Source organism: Passer domesticus, chromosome 3 (genome assembly GCF_036417665.1).
Source record: "Passer domesticus isolate bPasDom1 chromosome 3, bPasDom1.hap1, whole genome shotgun sequence".
NCBI classification, from domain to species: Eukaryota; Metazoa; Chordata; class Aves; order Passeriformes; family Passeridae; genus Passer; species Passer domesticus.
In genome coordinates, this window is record NC_087476.1 from 119,683,195 (window position 1) to 119,707,696 (window position 24,502).

Below are 24,502 nucleotides of genomic sequence, written 5' to 3' on the forward strand. Positions count from 1 at the left end.
TAAGCAGTTAGAAATGCAAAGAGAGTAGTAAGAAATAGTGGTAATAGTATAAAGCAAATAGTTTATCAAAACACATCCCAGGTATTTTGAAAGGGTCAAAACAGTAATTTTATTTTTAAGCTGAGCTCTTGGGCTATCACTGGCTGTCAGTAGACATGGAATGCTCTAATACAATGTCCAGAATCCTCACATGGAAGCCAGTTACATCTCTGTTTGTGTTCAGTCTGGTGAACAGGTTTCCCGAGTCATGGTGTTCCTTCTGCCTGAGCCATGGGAAGCTTGAGGCAGGAGCATGTATTAAAAAATGTCAACCAGCAGCACATTCATCTGTGTACAGTGAAGGGAGACTGGAAATGTTCCTGAGCGTGGCACAGCCAGGAGAGTCAGAGAAGTGGAATAACTGGAATATTCTGTATATTTTTTGTCTACATTGCTAGACTCTTACCCAGCATGAGAGATGATTAGTGAGAGGCTAATTGGCCTGTTAAATAAACATATTTAGAAATGTATAAAGATACATATCTCGGGAATGATGCAGATCTCAAACCCTTCTCACACAGCAGTGGGAATGCATTCCAGGGGCAGCGTGCCAGGCTCCCTCTCTGCTGCCTTGGACACGCCGAGCCGAGGCTGGAGCTCTTCACAAGCCAGGCACCTTCGGGAATGCTGCAGGGATGAAGCATCTCCGTCTGCAGGAGAGGAGGAGCTGCCCACTCCTGCCTGGGGCAGAGCTCTCTCTCCCCCTGCAGATCCCAGATGGAGCAGCAAAGGCACAATTGCTGGAAGCGGAAAGGCAGGAGTGGGATGGACTGAGCAGGATCTCCCTTCTCCTGCAAGCGGGCTCGGGGCTGATTGCCATCTCTGGGGAAACATCACTCGCATGTGGAGGTGGCTTCTGGAGCTGTAATGAGAGCAGGCTGTGTTTGATGCTGGAGGTTTGGAGGCGCACCCTGCTGAGAGCAGACAATAGAGTTGCTCAGAAAATAGTTTCTGAGGGTTTTTTTGAGAAGAAGAAAGTGGATGAGGTCAGACGGATTCAGAGTTTTATCTAAGAGTGCATAGGTTGTGAAGTGAAGGACTGAAAAAACAAAAATGTTAGAAGGACTCTGGGCAAGGGAAAATGTCATAATCCAGTTGCCTAAAGTTGGATTATGTTGGATTTGCCATGTTTTTGAACAGTATTCCTGCTTCCTGAAAATGGAGCTGTGGGAGAGCAGAATTAGTTTACAGGATAATCAAAGCTCCAACATTTCCAAGTTTGAAATGGTAGGAAAAGCTGTAGGTAATGACAACTTAAATATATCACTTGTTTATGGGTGCTGAACACAACAACTGAAGGGTTTTGTTAATGGCTGCAGTTTTTCAGCCAGTCACAGGTATCAGTTTTGTCTCCTGCCCACCTGATTCTGCTGGCAGGTGGAGAACAGGACATTTATCCCAGTGCCAGCCATGGTGGAGTGACCCTCGTGGTGCTGCTGCTCCTCACCAGCTCCCAGGGCTGCTCAGGGTTTCTATTTCCACAGCACCTCTGAGCTCCCCTTGGCTTTTGGTGTCCCCAGCACTTGGAGGAGCTCCTGCCAGTCTTTGCTCATGACTGTGAATGGGGTTTTGGCAGCCCTGGCAGCTGATGGTCTACAAAAGTGAATTCCTTTTTGTGTGGCCTCTCCTCCTCTCCTGGAGTTCTCTGTTTAGCAGGATTCTTCCCCTGTGTGCTGGAAGGCAGAAATCTTTCATTATGGAGTATTTAATTTTTCAAATGACTGCTGCTACTGTATCAGTCTATGCTCTGTGTTAGTTGATCTCTGCTGCTGAATCTGAGCTTTCCTATTAAAAAAGGAGAAAGCAAAATATTTTTTTTCTATCCACTTTTACTAAATTAATCTTAACGATTTGTGCAAGTCGTTACTATGAGTCCTTTGATTATTATTCTGGTGGAAAAGCAATTGCATTGGAAAACCAACTAAAAGTCAATTGTGAGATTAAAACCTACAGTTCTAGATCTTTTCCTTTATTTATTTTTGATTGTGGGTGATTTATTATTGAGAGTGAGACAGGGACCTAGGAATTCCTGCTTGTTAGTCCCTGCCTAGCAGCTGTTTGAAGCTTATGGCACTAAGAAGTTCCTACAGGTGCTTTGGGGCTTGGAAAAAAATCCCAGGTGAAGTGAATCTGGAAGGATCTGATGGTTCATTTGATATGTGGCCATAGAGGGTAGCAGCTCATTTAGGGGACCACTTGTCTCATTTCAATTCAGCTAGAAAATGCTCACTCAGCTGCACAAATAGGACTAATCTGTACACAATCTGTACACCTGTTATGGGATCAGATTAATTAAAGTAAAAGCAGTGAATTAACTTCAGTTACAAAGGCTGCCATGAATTGCTCAGTAATAATTTAATCCTATGTTGCACAGGTAGAAGGCACCTTGTAACTAACACGTTAAACTACCCATTTCTGATCCAACATGAGTTTTGAGGGGTTTTTATTTTGTTTTCAACATTGTCAAGGAGCTTAACTAAATAACCTTACAAAGGTAGAAGGTTTGAAAGCTTTATTGAATAATTTTTGATGCTTAGTTTTAGCCTTAGGACTATTTCTACCTATAACCTGAAGTACTTTAATCTCTCAGTTTGTCTAAATGCTAATTCTGATAAATTTAACATGAATCAAAGGCACTGTGGGATGGAAAGCTTTCCTGGAAGGTTACTCAGAAAAGAAATAGGTTTGGTTTTAATTGCACAGGTTAATATGAAATTGCCTTTCTGGTTTGCAAACAGAAGGTGATCACCTGTTGTTTCCTGGGAACATCCATCCATCCATCCATCCATCCATCCATCCATCCATCCATCCATCCATCCATCCATCCATCCATCCACCCATCCATCTCCATCCCTCCCACTGCCAGGGTGTTTGTGAAGAGTCAAAATGTTTATCAGGGAGGGTTTCTGTATTTCCAGTTTCACTGGAAGGTGCTATGTGCTTTTCAGGGAAATGCATGGCTGTGGGCTGCATTCATTCACAGCCACCACACCCCTTTCCCTCCAAGCTCCTGTGCAGGGCTCCAGGTTGGATGTGAAACTCATGGTGGGAAATTTCAAGGGGTAGTCAGTGCAGGAAGGTGCACTGGGGGTGACATAGAGCTTCTTCTGGAGCTGTACAAATCAGCTCAATATTCAAATGCACAGTCTCTCTGAGATGCCACAACAAGGGAGAAAATAGAATTAATACAAGTGTTGCCAATCCATTACTGTACTGAGGGCAGGCAATCAGCCCTGCTCTCTGCCACAAAGTGATGTTATGGAAGTCTGGGAGCCATCCTTGCTGGGCACCAGGCTCTGCCTGGTGCTTCAAAGAAGAATTGTGTGTGACAGTCCATGACTGGTGGTTGGAATTGGGTTTTTCCAGCTTTCTTTTGACATCACTCTGGTGGCAAGTGGGGACCAGCAGTGATTGCTAAAGAGATAATGGTAGGCTGACAGCTCTTCTTGAGGAAATGCAGATTTTAGTCACTGATAATTAAAATTACAATTACTGTGTGATCTTGGGTGTGTTTGGAGCTTTTTTTCTCTTAAGCTAAGGAATTTCTTAAAGCATTTCGCTGGAAAATGGAACTAGATGGGGAAACATGGTGGTGGTTAAATTGTGGAGAGATTGAAGCACAGGATTGTACAACCTTTGCATGAAGATCTGCTGTGTTGCAATTACTCCTGTGGGCATCACAGGAACAAACATGGTGCAATGGTAAGCCCAGAATCTTGAGGGTAAATAATTTATTGGATGCATCCTAACATGAGATGTTCTGGTGCTTAAATTTCTTGAATGAAAAGAGCATCATATGCTTTTTCAGTCACTCCTTTCACTAAAGTTGTAAAAAAGAAAAATCCACATACATTTACAGCCTAGGCTATTTCTTACACATGCAGGAGAGAGATTTGAAGTAGAATCAAGGAAATACTGAACTCAGATTGTTGAGCCTGTTTTCCTGCCAGCAGTGGAGTCCTTGAAGCAGGAATAAGAATTAGGATTGCCAGGAGCAGCAACTGACCTTTCAACACTTGGGGTGCTGTAAGTTAGCAGATCACAGGGGTAGTTCCAAAGCAGAGTTCCCAGCCTGTTCAACCCCATTTTGATGAAAAATGGGATGTCAGAGGCAGAGGGGACATTTATCTTTCTGCAAAGAACCATTCACACAATGATTATCTTGATTTTATTTTCACAGGAACATATGTTTCATGTTTAATTGTCAACACCTTCCTTAAGTCTTTGCTTCCCACCATAACTAAAGCATGAAAAATCAGTGGGAATGCAGTGAAGGAAACAAGTGGGATTGGAATAAACCTTGGCACAGTTGGCCACATGTAGAACATCTTTTAGAACATTAACAGGGGCGAAAAACTGTGGCCAGTATACCAGAGGGGGAAGGGACAGAGGGATTTGGCTTTAATTTCATTTTTAGTGGGAAGAAGAAATGAATTTGAATGAAAAATTGATCATACACAGTTTGATCCTCTTGCAGAAATATTGCCATTGATTTCTGGAGAAATGGGATGTGCCACCTTGTTTGTCTGTGACTGCTTTTCTCTTGGTACAGAGCAATTCACTGACACTCCAAAAAGCCCCAACCCAAAAAAAACCCACCAAAAATAAACAAATTCTACTTCACTGCATGGAGACTAAATTAGCTTTTAAATCTCTAATATGATTGTTATGGAGCCATGGAGGCTGAGGAAAGATTCTCTTGAAATTTTGCTGCCCAGACTAACTCCACACTGTTCAGTAGTGGCAGCGGTTAATTCATTTTCTAAAGATCACGTAGATACATGAGGCTGAAACTTTGTGATTTATTTTGAGCTCTGAGGAATATAATGTGAAAACCTATTCAGATTTTAGTGGCTGGCCAGAGACTGCAGTCAGTTTAATGAGACACAGCTAAATTTACCATGATAAAGTGCTGCTTCGTGCACAAAATAGATGTTGTGGTCCTGTGCTGGTGATTGATGATTTATTACCTTCAAAACTGTTGAACCAATGAGCAGAATTAATTTTGAGTGGATTATTCATTGTTTTTATCCCCTGGAATCTTGTGTGATTGATAAACATAATTTAAAAGAAAAAAAAAACCCAAACTCAAAAATTAACTATGAGAGATTTTAAGGTTGTGCGTTTTAGAACATCCCTCTTTTCCCCTGAGATGTTTTACAAACCTAATGTAGCACCAGTTTTGTGCTGCAGAAGATGTTTTTAGCTCACTTTATTTGGTTCCTTATCAAATTACTGATCTGTGAAGCTCTCCAGAGACTGAGTGAAGCTCAGTGTGTGGATGCTCCCTGTGTGCGTGGTCCTTCATTCCCAGGCAGTCCTGGGCTGATCCCAGCTGACAGCCCTCAGTTTGGAGCCCCGGGCACTGGACTCCACTCACAGGGAGATGCCCACAGCAGGGCTTGAGCAGCCAGGGGAATTTTCAACTCCCAGTCTGGTAGCTGCTTTAACCCTTTAACTTCTGGGGAGAAAAACCTGCTCAGGCAAAAGGTTCAGAAAACTGAGAGGAGAATCCAGCCAGCAGGAGATGGAGAGGGGAGAAGTGTGTTAGAGGCAAGGAAAATGATTAAATGTGCTGTGGTTTTCTCCCTGTGACAAGCACCCCATGACACAGAGTTTTGGGATTTCTTCAATGCAAGCAAGCCTTGAGTCTTCCTCTTGCACTGTGGGGATTTGAAAAAACCTGTGCTGCTCCTCCCGTGGTTCCTTACACTCAGGGCACTGGAAAAATCCACATTTCCATATAGCCTGTGCTGGAGGTCTCATTTTGGCCACGTTGGGTCTCTAAGCTGAGCTGCTGACGGGCAGCTCTGCCAGAGCCCTGCTGGAGCCAAGAGCAGCTCAGCTCAGCAGCGTCGGCCTCGGGGCGTTCGTGTCTGCTGCTGCACCATCAGCTGTGCTTCCCAAGTCCAGGGAGTCAGGCAGCACAGGATATGTGCTCTGACAGGCTCCACAGCCACTAAATGTTGGATTTAGGTGGAATCTGTAGGTCCTTAAGCAGTTTTGGTCCTTGCCCTACAGAGCTGAGGTGAGCTGATGACTTTGCTTTGGGAGAGGTTGTTTCATAATCCTCCTTTAGGCTCAGCTTCTGTGCAGGTTTGGGGTGACACAAGGGCTCAGCAGTGTCTTAGCTGACAAAAGCAAAGGCTGTGTTTCATTTAATCCTTTATTTATTTAAAAGGAAAGAAGCTGTACTTTTGCAAGCAAGGCTCTTCTCAGCATCTGAAAGCTGAGCAGGGTCAGTCTGGATCGTTACCTGGATTTTTAACCTCTGGAAAGAACACGGGTGAGCTTGTGGTGGAAAAACCATTATAAATACTGAGAGGGTAAAGGTTGAAATATTAAACTGAGATTCTCTCTACTTGCTCTTTGAAATACCAAAGACCAAGAGCTTGAAAGTTTTTCCAAGGCTTTCTGCAAACATTAGTGGTGGAATTATCATTCATTTTTTGTCAGGAGCTGCTGTGCAGTGCTGCCCTGTGCTCCAAGCAAACACAGCCCTGTATCCAACTCTCCTTTGAGTCCTGAAGCTGATTTGTGTTCTCTTCTCTCATCACAGCACCTATTTATTCTCTTTATCACAACCATCCTTACATCTTCTCTTTGGGCCCTTGTCCCTGCCACTCTGCTGGTGGTTTGGTAGATAAAATAGATTTAATTGCAATAAAAAATGCCTGCTGAGGGTGGGCATGGTGCAGGACTATGTCAAGAAGAATCATTCCATGCTGGGGAAACACCTCCCTTCTCTGACCTGTTTTCTCTCATGGAAACTCTGTTTCCCTTATGCTTCCATACACATCTTCAGAAACTGCAGTGCTAAAGAACTTTATGATCTGTAAATCACTTTTTTTGGCCTTCATCTTTAAGTAAATAGGTTTCAGGTGATTGTGCTGCTCAGACTTGGAGCTGCTCACAACTCCTCTCTCCATTACAGACACCAAGCCCTACAGTGCAACAATCCAGGGAATATTCTGTTGGTAAAAATCAATCATCATATTTTTTCTACATCTCCCTGTTTTGTTATCTGTCACCTTGAATTCATCAGAATGATCCATGTTTGGGTTTTCATCCCTAAATCTGGCCAGGCTGTCTGACAAACAACCGTGGCCATGAGACAATTTCCTTAAAGGGCTGTTGGCACTCAGTCTTCACCCCTGGAAAAATTGTGAAAAATGAAAGATGTTGTGGGAGACATGGGTTTGTTTTCAAGGACTAAGCTGTATGCTCAAGGTAGTCATAGAAGAGTGCTTTCAAATTACTGATGTCTGGAATGTGAAATCATCAAACTTCTGCTGTGGAAAAATCTTTTTGTATTGGAGAAAGGTATCTGAGGTCAAAAGTATTTTTGTCTTCCTCAGCAGCCAAACCTCTGTGGGTTCTTTGTAGCTCTCTGAAATGATCCTCATGTGGCTGGACTGGTGCTGTGTGCTCCTCCCTGGATAGAACAGAACAAACCTGCCCAAACTGAGCCCTGTTTGCTGTTCCCCTGGAAGAGGCTTCCCACATCTCCTGGAGTGTTTTGCCTTATCATTCCAGGTGCTCAAGGCATGAACTTTCAGCACCTCTCAGCCTTGGCTTTGCTTGCTGTGTAAAACACATTTTACTGATTTCTTTTGCAAATGCTGCTTCAGTTTCTCTTCTGTCTCCATGGTGTACTCCTCACTTTCAACAGAAATAAAACTTTCTATTATTATTGTAGTAATGGGGAAATCAGCTTAGTTCTGAATCTCATGGTAAGTTTAAAATCCCTTATGGGTGCTGTTAGAGGAGACACCGCAATTTGTAACTATCCTTGAGACAGGAGCCCATGTCTATCAAAGCCTTGATGGCTGATGGTCAAGCTTCTCTTGCTCAGGAAGTGTGAGATGTGACTGATTGAACAGTTGGCAGGCTGGGCTTCATTTTAATGTCAGAGAGATGCTGTGTGTTTCACTGCTGGTACAGTGTCCCTTCCCTGGATGTTTAACAAACAAAAATGGTTCCTCAAGGTAGGAAAAAGGATAAAACAGCCTTTGGCCAAGAACAGCATATGCATAAAAAATGCTACTTTTTGGAATGTAATTAATTAGTAGAATTTGAACTCCTAAAAAGCTGAGTGTTGTCAGCAACGGATGAGAGATGATCCTGAAACGGGATAAAACTTTGGGATAGAAAACACTGAAGGATTCATAACCTAGTTTAGATGCCTTTAAAAACAAGGAAAGGAGATTGATTATACTTCCTAAAGCCACAGGTATCATTCCAGCTTCTGGTTCTGGAAATTCAGATGACTTGAGCTTTGTGGTCTTGATTAAATCTTGACAAAGTTCTCTCTCTCTTTCTGATACACTCGCAGAAGCTTTATCCTTATGTCCCAGGGCAGAATTTGGATTTGATGCCTCCCTGAGGATATATTATATGCCCACTTTGGACTGCATGCTTCAGTTTAGCTTTTCCTGGTTGAAAGGCCAAAAAAATGGCAAGAAATAGTAGAGAATGAATGAATGTCTTATATTGGAAATCCAGAACAAATCTGGACCGACTCTGTGAAGTTGTGGTCCCTCTGCACCTGCTGTGGTGGAAGGCTTGGTTTTAATCCAGAGGGAACAGAAATGAAACTCTTGTACATGAATGAAACAAAAAATCCCAAATATTTGCCTGACTAATGAGGAAGGCAATTTGTTTAATGGTGTGATTTGTTTCTTTTTTTATTATTATTATTATTTTCCTTAGAGAAAGCAAACTGAAATCCTTCCCCCAGCTGAGGTTTTGCAGGTGGGCAGTGTCAGCAGGAAGGAGAAGTCTCTGAAGGACAGGAGAAAAGGGCACTGTAGGGTTTCCAGGCAGTATTCCTTACATCTAATGCCATGAGTGGTTAAAACAATAAGCAGGTTTGGTGTCAAGTTCTGGAGATGTTGTACCAGAGCCAAGAGAAGGGGAGAAAGGCAGGAAGCACTGGAATGTGCTGAGGGTGTTTCTGTCTGATAGAACACATAAATAGGAACTGTTTCAAAGGGAAAGTAGAGGCTGCAGAACAGCAGAACTCTGGATTGCTGTCAGGCTGCTTTGAGTTGTGCTGAGTGTGCAGGCCCTGGAAACACGTTCTGTGTCAGAGCAGGAGAGGAGCCCTCTGCTCAGGGTGATGGTGCCTCAGCTTTTAGCTTTTCTACTTTTCAGGTTCTATTCTGCTTTAGTGTGTAAGTCTAGACTTCATATTAGGGGATGGTGAGCTCTCTCCACAGAACAGGTAGACAAAACAATTCCTTCTCTAGCTGGGGACCCAAAGACAGCTGATCCAGATCTCAGGCCCAAGAGCATGAACAATGTGGACTGAAGAGAGGAAACAAGGATGGGACTGCATGGGCTAAAGCTGGAATGGACAATGAACTCCAATATGCAAATGGACCAAAACTTACAAAAGTGTGAGACTCTGTGACCTGTCGTCCGTTTTGTGGCCATTTGGGTTGTGCTGCCCAAGGTGGATCTATTGAGGCCTCCCAATAAATCCCTACTTTACTCTTTAGCTCCATCTAGTCTCTGCTCTAGGCCAGCCTCCACAAGGCATGGAGGAGTCCCGTCCTCCTTGGAGGGGCAGGCTGGGGCTTCCTCGGGACAGATGGCCCATCCCACATCCCTGCTGCAGGGTCACCTGCCGAGGGCACAGCCTGGCCCTGAGCTGCAGGGATGCAGCAGGGAAGGGCCAGGAATATGTTGCAGTGAAGTAGTCTTGCTGCTGACACTGTCTGCACTTGCCTAGGCAGCATCTTGATGAAATCAAGGAAGACTGTTTAAAGTTTTGAAGTGGAAAGGAAATAATAATGATGCTTTTCTTGAGGCCAGTTCTTTTCTCAGCCATTTCTTCACTTCTGTCCTCAGTAAGAGTGGGGTCTGACTGCAGGAGCTGGTTTAATCTGATTAGTAACAGCTGGAATACAGAGATTTTTTTTGTTTAGCTGTTTATGCATCTTAATACATCTTGTTCCTTTCACTTTCTTTCTTTTTTCTCCCCAAAAGAGTTTTAACAAATGAAAAGACACTGTAATGAGAAGGGAAGAAAATTACTCCTGACCACAGAGCTGTGGAAATAAAATCTCTCCATTCTTTTTCCTTCCCTCTTGCTAGAGAAGGACCTTGTGGATGTGACTGTGCAACCAGCCCCCTGCAGCCATAGGGGATGGGAAATGGTTTGTGTGGGTGTGCCAAATCACCAGATAAAAGAATAAAAATGGAACAGATGAGATGCCAAACCCTTAACTAATTTAAGGTGACATAATGCAAAGGGCTTCTGACTGATGGAGAATTTGGCTACATTTTCAGATCTTCAGGGCATTTCATACATGACATCAAATAGTGACAGCTCTTCTGAAAGCTGCAAAGATTTGGATAGTGGCCACCCCAGTGGCACAGAAGTTTTTCTTTTCCCTCTTCCTTCTATATCCTGACTTTACTGCTTAATAAAATAGTCCATTTTACCTGGTAAGCTCAGCCAGTGTATTTTATGCAATTCCTGATATGGGTTTGACTAAAGCTGTGCTCTACACAGTGGATCTGTTTACCAGGTGCAGCAGAACTTCAAAAATGAGATGAATTAAACTGTGGGGGGAATTTCCTGGGTCTGACCATTCAGCTTTGGGTTTCTAAGTGCAGGAATTCTAGCTCCATACCATACTTCATGGGTTCTTTTATTTGGAAGTAAACAGCTCAGCTGGGATCTCTTAGCCTGGTACGAAACTCCAGCTTGATGGTTTTCTGATAAATAGTCTGTCTCCTGGCCTTTGCTGAAGCTCTAGGAAGAAATGCAAGCTGCATGTAAAGCTGCAAGCAGAATAAGCTGTATTTCACTTTTATAGGGATTTTTACCAGCAGTTATTTTTATTGTGCTCAGACATTAACACCACTAATTTTCCCTTTTGTTCCTTAAAGGCTTAAAACTAAAGCTTATCAAAAGACAACAGATTTTCCAATATTTCCTGGGAAGGTAAAGGAAAAGTTTCATGAAGGGGCATCAGTTAGAACAGGATATCCATCATTTTACATCTGGTGGGCTGGGTATGCTGCTTCTGTTTGAGCCTCTCTCTGAGCTGCAGCTTGGGCTCTGTAGGGGTCTGGGTGGGCAGAGCAGTTTTGTGACAACTTCAAACAGGTGAGGGTGTGATGCACATGGGGTTAAACACCTCTGACTCACAAGAGCATCTCCGTTGCTCTGCATTTGATTTGCACCCGAAAATATAGGTGCATGGGCTTGTATAAACCCTGACTGTGAGGTGGTCCTTACTCTGAGTTTGGAATAATTTCATTAAAGAAAAGGAAGCAAATATGTGCATATCTGTGTAGACAGATTTTCCTCTAATTTCATCACTGGGAATTTGCCCTTCACTAAGTGCAGGAGCAGGTCCCCTGCTAGGGCTGAACCAGTGAAATAAATGCCTGCAAGTTCCCCCAGAAAGTGGTTTTTGCTGTCAACAAAGTATTGGAATATTGACCTTGCAGAGGAGTGGGAGCTGCTGGTCCCTTGCTGCTGAGTGCTCCTGCTGTTGTCTCCTGTGGGCTTCACTGGGGAGCACTGGCATTTCAGCTGGGGAGGAATCCTGCTCCTCACCTGGAGCTGCCATCAGAAACCCAGGTATTCATAGCAATGCACCCCTGTGGAAAGTGCTGCTATTGTATTTGGGACACTTCAGGTCTATATTTAGCTCTGTTACCTCCAGTGAAAACCCTCACATTCTGCCTGTTAATTTTCCTCAGCTTGCTCACAGCTCATGCCATGTGTCACTTCCTTTTGCCTCTAGACAACTACTGCCATATGTCTGTGGGTTCCAAAACAAGGAGAAGGAAAGAACTTTCAGGCAAGTGATGAGATTAAATTGACACAGTGCAGGACTGGAGCTGAAAGTGTTAGACTGCTGCTGTGCCTTCTCAAATGCCCTTTTAGCAGCTACGAAAATCTGCCTTTAAAAATGGTTGGGACATGAAAAGAGAGTGACATTTAAAAGTGAACAAAGGGAGCATCTGCAGAATTCACAACAAAGGTGTGAGCGAGATCAGGAAGAAAGCCCCAGGTAAAGCAGTGATCGACCAGAGGTTTTTCCCAGAGGAGGTCACAAATATTTGTCCTTCTGTCACTATTTTAGCAAAAGATTTAAATGTCTCTGGGAGTAAAACCACACTCTGGATGGTGTTTGCTTTAGAAGTGAGTCATGCCTGGGAAAACAAACTTACTCAAGATGCGACCCAAAGCAAAACAAACTTACTTGAGATCAACTTGAATATCATAAATTAGTCCAGTTCCACTAGAATTTTATGTCAGTTAACCTAAATACAAATGTATGTGTTTTGTATAAGCTTCACTGTTAATAATAAGTGAAGCTCTGGTCATCTCCTCCTTGGGGACAAAAAAGAATTAATTGGTCAGGGATAACTAGAAAAGACTTTATCTCTGAGGAGAGGCAGGGGGGAAAGTGAAAATATATAAACAATGAGTAACTGCAAAAGACAGATTGAAGCTTCGTTTTACTTCTACAAGATATTGGAGCTGCTCTGTGAAATGCAGTTGCAGGAAATTCAAAAGCAATGAAAGAAACAAAGATGTTGTTTGACCATGTAAATAAAATGTGATACTTAGAAGCAATTCATAGTAGCAAAAGGACTGAAATGTGGCTGTTAAGAGCTCATGAGTGACAGAGCAATCTGGCTGCAGCTCAGTGTGCCAACTCCTGTGTGCTGCAACATCAGCTTGAGTGGACCATTTAAAAGCTGTCTTTACCCTTTTATACTGAAGCTTCATTTCATCCTCAAGTCCTGCCCATCAATTGTTGGTGGTTTTTTGATAGATCAGGCACAGAGCTGTGTTTGTTTGGAGGGGATCCCTCCATGCAGAGCCTGCCTACATTTGCAGTGCAGCCACAGGTTGTGTGCCTGATTGGACTTGCACTCCTGTGAGCTCACCCTGAGGACGCTGTGATTTTAAACACTGAGCTTTATTTTAGTGCCCTGGCTGGGTATAATGAAGGGAATTTGGAAGTGGAAATTTGTTTGGGCTAGAGGTGCAGTTATAACACCACACAGATTGCATTCTAAAGATACACACATACCTCTCTGTCAGATTGTGGCTGAGCAGTCAGGGAAGAGGTTGGGCAAAAATAAAATGTGAAACAAGGGAGGAGCTCTCCAGCAGTGTCTGTGAATGAGAGCAAAGGCATTCCTTCCTACAAATGCACCAGGATCAAGAGGAAAGAGGCCACAGCACTGTGGAGTCTTGTCTTTTTTTTTTTTTTGTTAGGGTTGGGATTAAATGTGTGAGATGGTGTTTCTTGTTTGGACTTAGATGTCCAAACAGATCCTAGTTCTGTCATTCAATTTTGGAAGTTTTCTTTGCAGCCTCAGGTCAAATGCAGTGTTTTCTTGGGGCTCAGTGCCTGTCAGCACAGAAAGTCTAAAATTCTCACTAACCAGGGTTCCAACACGGGACCATAGAGGAACAGGTGCAGTATGTACAACCCCATCTAATTTTACACTCACTTGTCTTCCACTCCCCTACCTGCTTACCAGCCTTAATTTGTTTCATCTGAGTAGATTGAAATGAAAAATTAAATAAAAAGGGATCAAGTCAACAATTTTGCCTTGCAGCTTCCTGCAGGGTATGGATTTGGGTCATTTGAAGGAATTTAAATTCTTGACTAGAAGCAGGTGAAAGGTTGGTGTTTTGTCTGTCATTTTGCTGGAAGTGTAATAAACCCCAGGTATCAGGCAAGGATGTTATTGCACTCAGGTTGATAAAGTCTGCATGGGAAGTGCTGCTCAATTCCTTTAAATTACACAACTGCCAAATTATAAACAAACTCCGTGGAACACAAGTTCTTATGGATGTTATCTCTTTCATTTTGCCATGCTCAATATCCTGCCCTTTATTAAAGCACTAAGGGATGGACAGTGAGGATCTCTTGCTGTTGCCAGGGGCCTCCTCCACCTCTCAGTTCTTTACTCCTTGTTTAGAATAAAACTTCTGGCTCTCATGTAGGAACGGTGTGGTGCTGCCAGACACACCTGCAGGGAGGGGAGGTGGCACTTCCAGTGATGGGGACGTGCACACCATTCCCCCTTTGGTGTCTTCTGAGGGATATGAACACCATCTCTGAAGCACTGGAAACTTTCCTGCTTTGTGCCTCTTTCCCATGGATGTGGGATAAATCCCATCTTGAGACCTCACCGCGGAGCGAAGCCATGAGCAGTGCTTTGGAATGGATTCTGGGTCACAGGGGTTTTTTAAATTTTATTTTATTTTACTTCTTAAGATACAAATTTAGAAACTCATTAAAGCTTTGTCCTTATGGATTAGACATACTTAAAACAATGGCAGGATTTTCTCCAAAGGGTATGATGGAATTTGTTGACAAGATTAAGGACAGGCGAATGGTGTCACCCGAAGCCCACAGGAGTTACTGAGAAGTTCACTGATAAAGGATTTGGATCTGGCCTCCTGAATTTTGCAGGTGGAAAGAAAAAAAAAAGGCAGCTTATTTTCCTTCTTGGATAAGGAATAATTCATTGCTACTTCCTAATAGAAACCATGGGCATTGATTTTCCATGGATTTATGTGTGGTGGTTTACAAGACTAATTTTTACAAATGGTTTCTCTTGGCAGATGTAAGCAGCCTCCTGCTGCACTGGCTGAACAAATGCCATTAAGCAAATGGTTGTCATTAGCAGGTACTTTTTTAAGCTTCATTTTGTTTAAGCATTTTTTTTTAATCCAAATATCTGTAGAATTGCAAAATGGGGGAAAAAATCCATATCTAGCTCAAATTGCTGAGAAATCTTTGGGAAATTTGGGAAATTTATAAAGCATCTTAAAAAGATGGACACAGCTGTACAGTGTTGACTGTGTAATTCTAAATATAATTCTAAATCCTATTAATTCTAAATGCAATTTCATGAAAAGGAAGCTCAGGAAGAAATATAAATGCATGGGATAAATGGATTTCTTAAATACATAGACATTCCACATGGAACTTACCTGCCCTGAATTTTTAATTCAGTGATAGATCTCTCTTTTCAGCAGTTTCTTTTTAGAGCAACACCTTAGCCAAGGGAATGTGAAAATTATAACCTCAAAGTTCTATTTCTGGAGGTTTCTAACTCAACTTTCAACCATTTATTCTGAGGGGAGAGCTGCTGTGTGAGGTCTCTGGTGTCCTGCCTGGCAAGTTGGGCTCTTCCCTTACCTGCAATTTGGCTTATGGGATTTTCACCCAAATATATACACCTGAAAAATATCTGAATCAGCAAAAGCTTCTCTGCATTTTAGGATTTACCTGCTACCTCTGTAGGAGTTATTTTAGTAACAATTATTTACTAGAGGTCTGTCAGTGTTACCTTTGCCTTGAGGACACTGAAGTTCTGTTAGTTCATGGGAATTGCAGCTGCTGATTTCAGCTCTTGGAAGTGCTGAAAGGGATTTTTGGACTCTGTCTCTCTGGGTGCACCAAAACCTGTGGGTGCTGAGGATGATGTGCTGGGGATGGGATGGGAGATACTTCTGAAATAAACTGGAATTATTGAAGGAGTTGGGTTTGTCCTGAGAACTATGATCCACAGTGAGACCTTTGCTCTTTTGATGCCAGCTCTGAATGTGTGCCCAGCTACTGTTCTAGACTCTTTTATGAAAGTAAAAATTACTTCCTGCAAGTGCTTTACTACACTTTCATAAAACATATACATGATACTATTTTCATGACACCTTGTTCATTTAAGGTATGTATTAATATCTTCCTAAATATTCATATAATTTAAATTTTACATGCTACTGCCACAAGACAGATACTTCTTCTTTGAGAAACATTTTACTGTTGTGTATTATACTTCAGGGCAAGGTTAAGACTCAGTCATTCTGCCTTGTTTCTGGATTTAAGAAACAGAAGAGTCATGCATTCAAGAAACAGAGAAGTCATGGATCTCAGCTCTTTCTCTCTTGCTCCTTTTGGTTTTCACATCTGTTGTAGCTTTGATGTGAAATACCTGCAAACTGCAAAATTCCCCTTGATGTAACCTTGAAGAATATTTTTGAGTGATTTCAGTTTCTCTAGGCTTATTTTGTTTCAGTGAGGTTTTGCATCTCAATTGTAGACCTTTGAAAAGTCTTGAGTCTTCATCTGACTCTTGTGAAATCAAGGGAGATTTTTCTTTATGGCTTCAACGGGAACAAAGCTGGCACTTGGCTGCCTTTGAAATCAGACCCATAACTTAATAAACAACAAGTGACTGTCAGCATTTGCAGTGGCTGTAAAGAGCATTTACACCACAAACATCCCCATTAGGTTAATCCTTACAGAAGTGGAGGGTTACTGTTAGCCCAGGTTTGCCTGGATGCAGAGGGCTCCTTCCTTGGGAATTTGTCCTGGTGGTGTGGTCACTGTGTTTTGCAGTGTGAGGCTTTCTCTGTGCTGAATGGGGTTGGCTCTGGAGGAGGGAAAGAGCAGTGGAAAGCTCCTGAGATTTACCAGTGTCAGCCCAAGAGCAGCTCCCATGTGTGCTGATGCAGTGACAATGTGTGTTCTGCTCTTGGGAGCATCTCCTGTCCCTTCTGCCAGGCTGTGCTTCTTGACTCCAGCTAGAGTTCCTCTAATGGTGCCTGGAGCAATTATTAATGCAGCAGTTGTGTGAAAATGCAAATAAGTGTACTTATTTTGTACGGTATCTAGATAAATACTGGAGCAAAAATCAGATTTGTGCTTTCCCTGGGCTGAAGTGGGAGGAACCAGAGAACAGCAGTGGCTGTGCTGCAGCAGGGCTGCCCTGTGGCATTCTCCTGTGCTGGGGAATTCCCTCCTCAGCCTTCTCTCTACCCAGGGAGCCCAAGTCAGTGCATCTAAAGAGCACAGTTTGGATCTGGCACCCTGAGTTCCACCCAAATCCTGCTAGAGGTGTCTAAATCTGTTTCAAATCTACCTTGAACCCAGAGGCACCCGTGGGTGGCAGTCACTTGATGGCCACTTGCATGTCCCTCTTCAGAGCCATCACTGCTGCTCCAAGGGTGCATGTGGCAGGTCCAGACCTTTGGGAAGAGCTGTGGCTCTGCTGTGTTCCCATTTGCCAGGTATTGTGTTTGCAGAGTTCCCAGACGAAGGAAGGAATGATGAATCTGACTCTTATGTTCTCAGAAGGCTAATTTATTCTTTTATGATACTGTATTATATTACAGAATGCTATACTAAACTATACTAAAGAATACAGAAAGGATACTTACAGAAGGCTAAAAGGATACTCATTAAAAACTCGCAACTCTCTCTTCAGAGTCTGACACAGCTTGGCCCCAATTGGCCAATAAGTCAAAACAATTCACATGAAACCAGTGAAACAATCTCCAACCACATTCCAAAGCAGCAAAACACAGGAGAAGCAAATGAGATAACATTGTTTTCCTTTTTCTCTGAGGCTTCTCAGCTTCCCAGGAGAAGAATCCTGGGCAAAGGGATTTTTCCAAAAAATATGACTGCCACAGCCAGGGGCATGGGGGGGCCATGGGGCTGGGGGCAAGGGTGTTTGCAGATTGTTCCCAGCTTGGGGACAGCTGTGACCAAATTCTCACAGCACGTCCAGGACGGCGTTGGGGCAGCATCCATCATTTCAGGCACTGACTTCACAGCTCCTGCAATATAAAGCAGCTTTTATGTGTTGGCTTTTCATTTTCCTAAAAGGAAAGCTAGAAAGCTTTTATGATTTTCTGATACACGAGCCAGAGACAGAATAAAGAAGACAAAGCTTTTCCTGCATTTTTGGGGAAAATTGCTTCTCTTCACACCTGCTTGCATTGACTAATTCAAGTAAATCAATCAAGACCAAATTTTCACTCATCCCCTGCATATTACTCATCTTATCCATACAGCTTCCTGTTGTGGCTCTTTAGGATGGGGACCTTCCTTGTGCTGGTTTATTAGGGAAAATGTATGTCATGGTCATTCACATCATAATGCTTATTACACTGGGGACACGATCAGAATTAGAAGCCTTTAGAAGAAAATGCCACGAGTACTCACTTCCCCTGGAGCTAAATGAGTGAGTGAATAATCTCTGAGATGAACAGAGTAATTAGACATTTTCTCTCAGGAGATGGGACAGACTCCAGGAATAAATATGGGCAATTCCCATTTTGAAAGGAGCATTTGGAAGGGTTACAATTTGTTCCTGTAACAAAACAGACCAGTAAGGAGCAAAACATGTGGGGGACAATTGCTGAAAACACCCGTGGAAAGAAACAACCCTGGAGTGCCTGGCTGGCTGCAAAGGGGATGCAGAGCAACACTCAAAATGCCAGAAGTACCAGTGACATGTCACACAAATAACAGAAGTGACAAGCCACTGATGGCCCAGGACAGCCCCTTCTTGTGCTGGATTAATTAAAGCAAGATGGCTCTGTGTGAATTCTAACCCCTTGAAAAAGGCCCTAAATGGCACCATTGGAAATGGGCTGTTTCACTCCTTCCACACTTGTCCCCTCACCTTTCTTTGCTACAGGATCTAACTTTATTGGAATGTTATTTTTTTTTATGAGGCAGTGAGATGTCATTATTTAAAACAAAATATTTTGCTTAAATAAATCTTAATGTTAAATCTTCATTCATATGGCCTCGACCTGGCTGCCTTTTTCAAAGCATATTTCTCTTCTGTGGGTCCTCCAGCTGCAAAAATATACAATGTGAATGTCTGCCCCAGGGTCAAAGTGATGCTTCTGAGTGTGAAGTTGAGCAATGTGCATATTTATCCAGCTGATAAACATGTCAAATGTAAGAGATGTGTTTGACAAGGAGAGAGGAGCAACATTTTGAGGACATGGAGGCAGATGTCCACTCTTCCTGCTGTCTGTGGCTTTCAGGTGTTTTTGTTGGCACCTCTCTAAGTGTTCAAGGTAATAGTTTATGTTAATGGGTGATATGAAGATGTAAAGAAGTTAATTACTTAGTGAATAATTCCCAGTCTCAGAAATTATCAGGCAACGAGAGTAATGAGAATGGGGTAAAATCTGAAGAGAATTTCAATAAACCCAGAGTAAAAACTGCAGAAGGACTTGGGAGTTTGCTAATTGATTGTCTTCATGGAGAGAGAAATCATGTTTAAAATTGTCCATGCATCATTTGTTCTAATGTAATAACCAAAAACTATATGAAAGTAATTTTATTGGGGGGCAAAAAGTAATTAACCTGTCCTGTTACAATGAAACAGATTTTTTTCTAGAGAGGATTCTGCTGGGGACAGCAATTCTACCTTTGATTATGTGCTATTGCATTATGAAAACTGCAATTCAGTCATATTCATCTTTCGTTCAACAGATTTTCAATTTAGTGTGGTGTGAGCTAACTGAGCTTAAACTTGGTATGAGGCTCCTTAAAGGTGACATTTCAAATAAACATATTTTTTCTGCAGTGCTTTCACAGAGGAGCTTTAACAAATGAATGGCAGATGTGAAATAATCTCACAGTCCAGAAATACGACCTGGATATTTTGAGTAACAACACCCTTAATTTCTCTTTCACTTGATTAACTTTTGTATTGTGGTTCCCAGGAGCAGGAGGAATTAATTCCAGTGTGAGGAGACTTACTCCCTGTGCTCTGGGAGCCTGAGCCCAGGTGAGAAGGGTTTTAGGTCCCTCAAAGTCAGGAGCAGCAGGTGAGAGGCAATTCCTGGTGCAAACTGGGAACTCCCTGGTGAGCAGGTAAAGGCTGGTGTTTGGGACCTGGCTTCCAGCAGGGTGAACAGGTACACCAGTCCATAATATCCATTCCAGGCTGCAGGAGAGGGAAGGGCATTGTCCTGGCAGAGCTGGCCCAGCCCTGCTCCGAGGCTGCAGCTCTGAACCTCGCAGTGTTTACAGCTGGTGGGCACGAGGGAGAGGCCACAGTGGTATCTCCTTTTGCTCCCTGCTTTGGGGACCTCAATTGGCTGATTTGGAAACTGTGGGAGGAGGGAGCCTGGCCTCGCCTGGGGCTTGGTGAGCCCCAGGTCACAGCAGCACTGGCACAGAGAGCAGGGCTGTGTGCCCCGCTGCCCCATAAAACACATACAAAATACAGCTATGCACACGATCTAAATGTCCTATTTCCACCTCCCTCTGCCCAGGAGTCCCAGAGCAGCTCACTCCTCCCTGTGCTGTGCTCACCTGGCTCCCTCCTCGTGCCAGCTCAGCCACGGCTCCTGGTGCTCCCACCCCCATCATCTCCAAAGCTCCCTGAGCCATTTCCCTGCCCTGTGCCAAGGAAGTGCCTCGTGGCACTGCACCCTGCCAGGGTGCCAAGGCAGTGGCTCACACAGATAGGCATCAGCAAGGGGAAGTGGAATTGAAACTGCCTTTTAATTTGTGCTGAGACGTGAGCTGGGAGTTAGGGAGCAGCAGCATTCAGTGAAATCCTCTGTCCTTAATAGACTGGGAGGGGTGCTTAACATGTAGGGCAAAGTAAGTGCTGGATCTGATTGGATTAGTGGCACATTTAATCTAGGGGATGACTCTGCTGATTCAACAGTATACTTTTTTCTAGGATCAAAGTGACTTTGGCTCGACATGTGATCTGCTCAGTACCCTAAATGAACTGCTGGATGGGTTGGATTCGGTATTTCAACAGGGAAAGGAATTTAATTTGAGATGTTGCAATGTACAGAATGGGAAATTATCTTTTTACAGCATGGGAAAGCTTTTCTGTGATGCAGAATTTCCTCAAATATGCTCCCCAAGCAGCAAATAATAACTCACAAAGATGTTTCCCCAGAATATCAGCACTTACTACAGAATTTGTGAAAACTTGTGGTTTCCATTATATTCTTCAAGCTTGAATCCAAAGGACAAATATCCTTTTTCATGTAAAGAGGTTTATCTGACTCAGCAGATTTGACTGAATGTTCTTACAACAGGAAGATGAAAGACTATGTAAATAGGTTAGGCATGGGCTGAATTTTAGTGGGAAAAGCCTCTTGAGACTTCAGAAGCACTTTAAAAATTGATACTCAAATCACAAGTGTCCTGCATTAGTCCTGGGTCAGTGTGTTAAATATTGAAGAATGAAGTGTCTCTGATTAAAGGCTAGGAAAACTGATTTGGATCTTGAAGTAATTGGTGTCTATGATGGGATGTCTTGTTCCCAGGAAATCCCTGTGACACAGGGAAGGTCTGAACATCTGGGAATTATGAACTGAGGCAGCTGTTGTTGCAAGGGAAGAGCTTTCAACAAAAACTATTTTCAATTTGTTTTAATGTATTTATTGTGTGATTCTGAAATGTACTCTGTTGCTCAGACTGTCCTGTAGGTCAGTGAAAGGAACTGCTTTGGTGGCCCCAGCAGTGGATGTTGTTTGGGCTTGGGCAGGAACGAGGAGAACAGAGTAGGAATTGACACGACACAGTGAACAATTACACTGAGACAAAATTGCCAACATTTACCCTGTCCAGTGGTAAATGCTCGATGCTCAAGGGATTGTAGACTCTGCATGTAATGGATGGCAAGGAAAAAACACAACTTCTTTACAGAGAATTCTTTACTGCCGCAGAAGAAACACTGTTTATGTTGAGAATGAGGCAGTAAAGATAAGGTTATTTTCTGAAAATAAGATTGCTGATTGTTACTCACTTCCTCTGATTTTACTTTCCCAAACAGGTCTGCATTCCTCTGACTTCCACAAGGAGAGATTTGTCTCACTTGTTAGTTTAAACTGAGGTCATGTTTCCTTTCTTTAACTCTGCCACCCTGTCTTTCCCTTCCAAAAGCTTCAAATCCAGGTGTGAGTGTCTCCTTCAGTCTCTCTTAGTAAAAGTTCCAGTCCTTTAGATATGACCCTCATATTCTAAGACAGAGCATTAACTTGTGTGTTCATACTTAAGGAGAAGGATTTTTATCAAAATATAAAATGTCCTCAGTAAGGGCAGTAATCAGCAATCAAATCTGGAAGTCCAAGGCTTGCTGGCTTTTAAATAAAGCTCCTGATGTTTAGGTGGAAATGATGTCTCATTAAAATGTTGGCCAGGCAGCTCTCAGTCCTTTTTACTTAGGGGCTTCACCAAAAAGGGCTGCCACAGTCATACACCTGGGTGAGCCTGCTTTGATCCTGATGTTGCTTTTCCTCTTTCTCTGATGATGGGAAGCATCCCTTGGAGTCAGAGTTCCTGGGAGTGTGGGTATAACCCTGCAGAGCATGCTTGGATCACTGACTAAAGGAAGGACTCTAAAGCCAGGAAAAGCCTGTGGCCCTCTAACAACCCCCTCCTGTCACCTCGTGTGCTCTGCAGTGGGAGCACTTTTCTTGCTGTCCTGCCCAGTGTAAATTGTCCCTGTGTGCTGACTGTGGAGCCAGGCCCTGGTCAGCATAGAACAACTCTCAGCAAAACTCAGCCAGCTGTGTCAGCTGCCTCTGCAAGCATTCCCTCGCCAAAAAGTGAAAATCAAACAGGGAATATTGTCTTTGAACAAACAGGTGTGGGAGCAGGGGGAGACTGAGGTGGGAAAACTCACTGGTGCTTCCTGGGGTATGGGATGTGTTCAATGCCTTTTCTGCCTATTTGTAACAGTGGGACAAAAAAAGGTACAACCAAACCAACCCAAAGGTCAACAAACAAAGCAACTGGAGCAGTTCCCATTGCTTCTCACTCCACTTGCTGCCCAAGTGCTTTGGGCGCAGTTTGGCTGATGAGGAATGGTGGGGCTTGCCACTGCTGCAAGAGTTCAGTTCCCACCACAGCTGGGACCTGAGTGCCCAAGAAAGGGTTATTTCAGCTGTCCCAGAAAGTTCCCTTTCCCTTGGGAAGAGCAGACTGGGTAGGGAAGTGTGGAGCTCCCAGTGGCTGCTCTACCAGAGGAGCTGCTGCTGTTGTTTTTCAAGGAACCTCCTTGAAATGTGTTTATTCTACGGGAAAAGTGAGCTTACAATTCCCTGAGCTGCTGGCACCTTTCCAGGAAGGCATTGTTTTGTGTGCCAGCTCTTTCTGGGGTCAGTGTGTCATCGTTGCTGCTCTGGGAAGAATGGGAGGAAAGCAGATTCCTTTTAAGTCTCCAGCCCTGGGCTCTGTTTTTCTGTCAGTCTTCCTTAGGACTGGAAGCTTCTGTGGCCTTTGAAGCTGAGGGCAGTTCTCTGTACCCTTAGTGAGACCAGGATTGCTTGTTGCCTTCTGGGAGATCCCAGGGGGGTGCTGGGGGTCATCTTTTGTCCAAGATTTAGGGATGTTGGAACAGCTGTAACCTGCCAAATCTTGGTGCCACAGAGGCAATTCCATACCCACGTAGAGCAGGTGGATGCAGGAAACACTGTGGGATGTTCTGTGGTTTTCCAGCTGGGGTGGATGGGTTTCCATCTTGTGCTCAGTGTGCTGTAAAAGGAGTGACAGAGGGGAAATGATCCAGGTTTTCTCCTGCAGGTAATTGATACAGGTTTCCATAGGTGAGCATGAAAGCAGGGTTGTTTTAAGGAATGGCAAGAAATAGTGCAGATGGATTGGAACTGCTTGTCAGGCTCACAAACCCCAGGAAATATATAATCCTCCTGCAGTAATTTATTGCTACAGATCTTATGTTCATGTCCTAAGTCACACAAAAAACCTCATTCATAAATTTAATTTTGGTCCAATTGTTTCTGCCAAGATTTTCTTTACAGGAAAAAGCCCACAGATTTCTTTTGACCATATCCATTTCCAGCAGTGAAAAGGAAACCAGGCATTCCTGGAATTATTATCAAAATTCCTTTGTCTCCACAGGGCAGGAAGCCAGACTGCTTTGTTTTAATAGCATTTTTCTAGCCTTAAACCTCTGAGGCTGTCTATATGTCTCAATTTTCTCCAGAAATTTTGGGATGCTGTCTGCATTTTGTTACAGCAGCTGCCCTGACAGCTCATTTATACACTGATTTTACCTCCCTTGCCCACAGCACTACAGTATCTGAGCTGATCCCTCTGTAATAAACTGTAGGCAGGCTGCTTTGCTTGTGTCTCTAACATGACTTGCTGTGGTCATACATATGTAATATAATGGGATTTGGAATCTCCTCCCCCCCTGACTGTTTTACTTGGAGTTTTCCTGCAGTTTGTTGTTACAGTCACTTCTGTATTTTGTGCCCAGAACCCTGGGAATAATTCTTTTTGTCTTCATTCTAAAAAATCTCAGGAGATTCAGTGCTACTTTCCAAATGCCGGTAGAGAAAAATGTCAGTATTTTTTTTAGTTCTATAGAATTTATTCTATTTCACAACATTACTATATTTTAGTTTAATTAGTAGTATTAATCAGACATTATAAACGAGACAGTACCACCTGCTTGGGAAATGCTCACCTGTCTGTTTTTGATTTTTGCCTGCTAATGGGGCAAATTCTTCTCCTTGTAACCCTATAAAAGAAACTTTCAGAGCAGCCAGAACGAAATCCTGGTAATTTGAGGGCAGGTAGCTCATGGCAAAACCCTCCCCTCACATGCACGTGTCCACACAAACACATGCACTTGATTTTTGAGTGTGACTCATCTT

At 43.2% G+C, this 24,502-nt stretch overlaps 1 protein-coding gene across 5 annotated transcripts in view; it reads left to right on the forward strand.

Annotated features, from left to right (window-relative positions):
* The window catches only part of CCDC85A (coiled-coil domain containing 85A), a 67,420-nt gene that overhangs the window by 16,479 nt on the left and 26,439 nt on the right, over positions 1-24,502 (forward strand). The window lies entirely within an intron of this gene.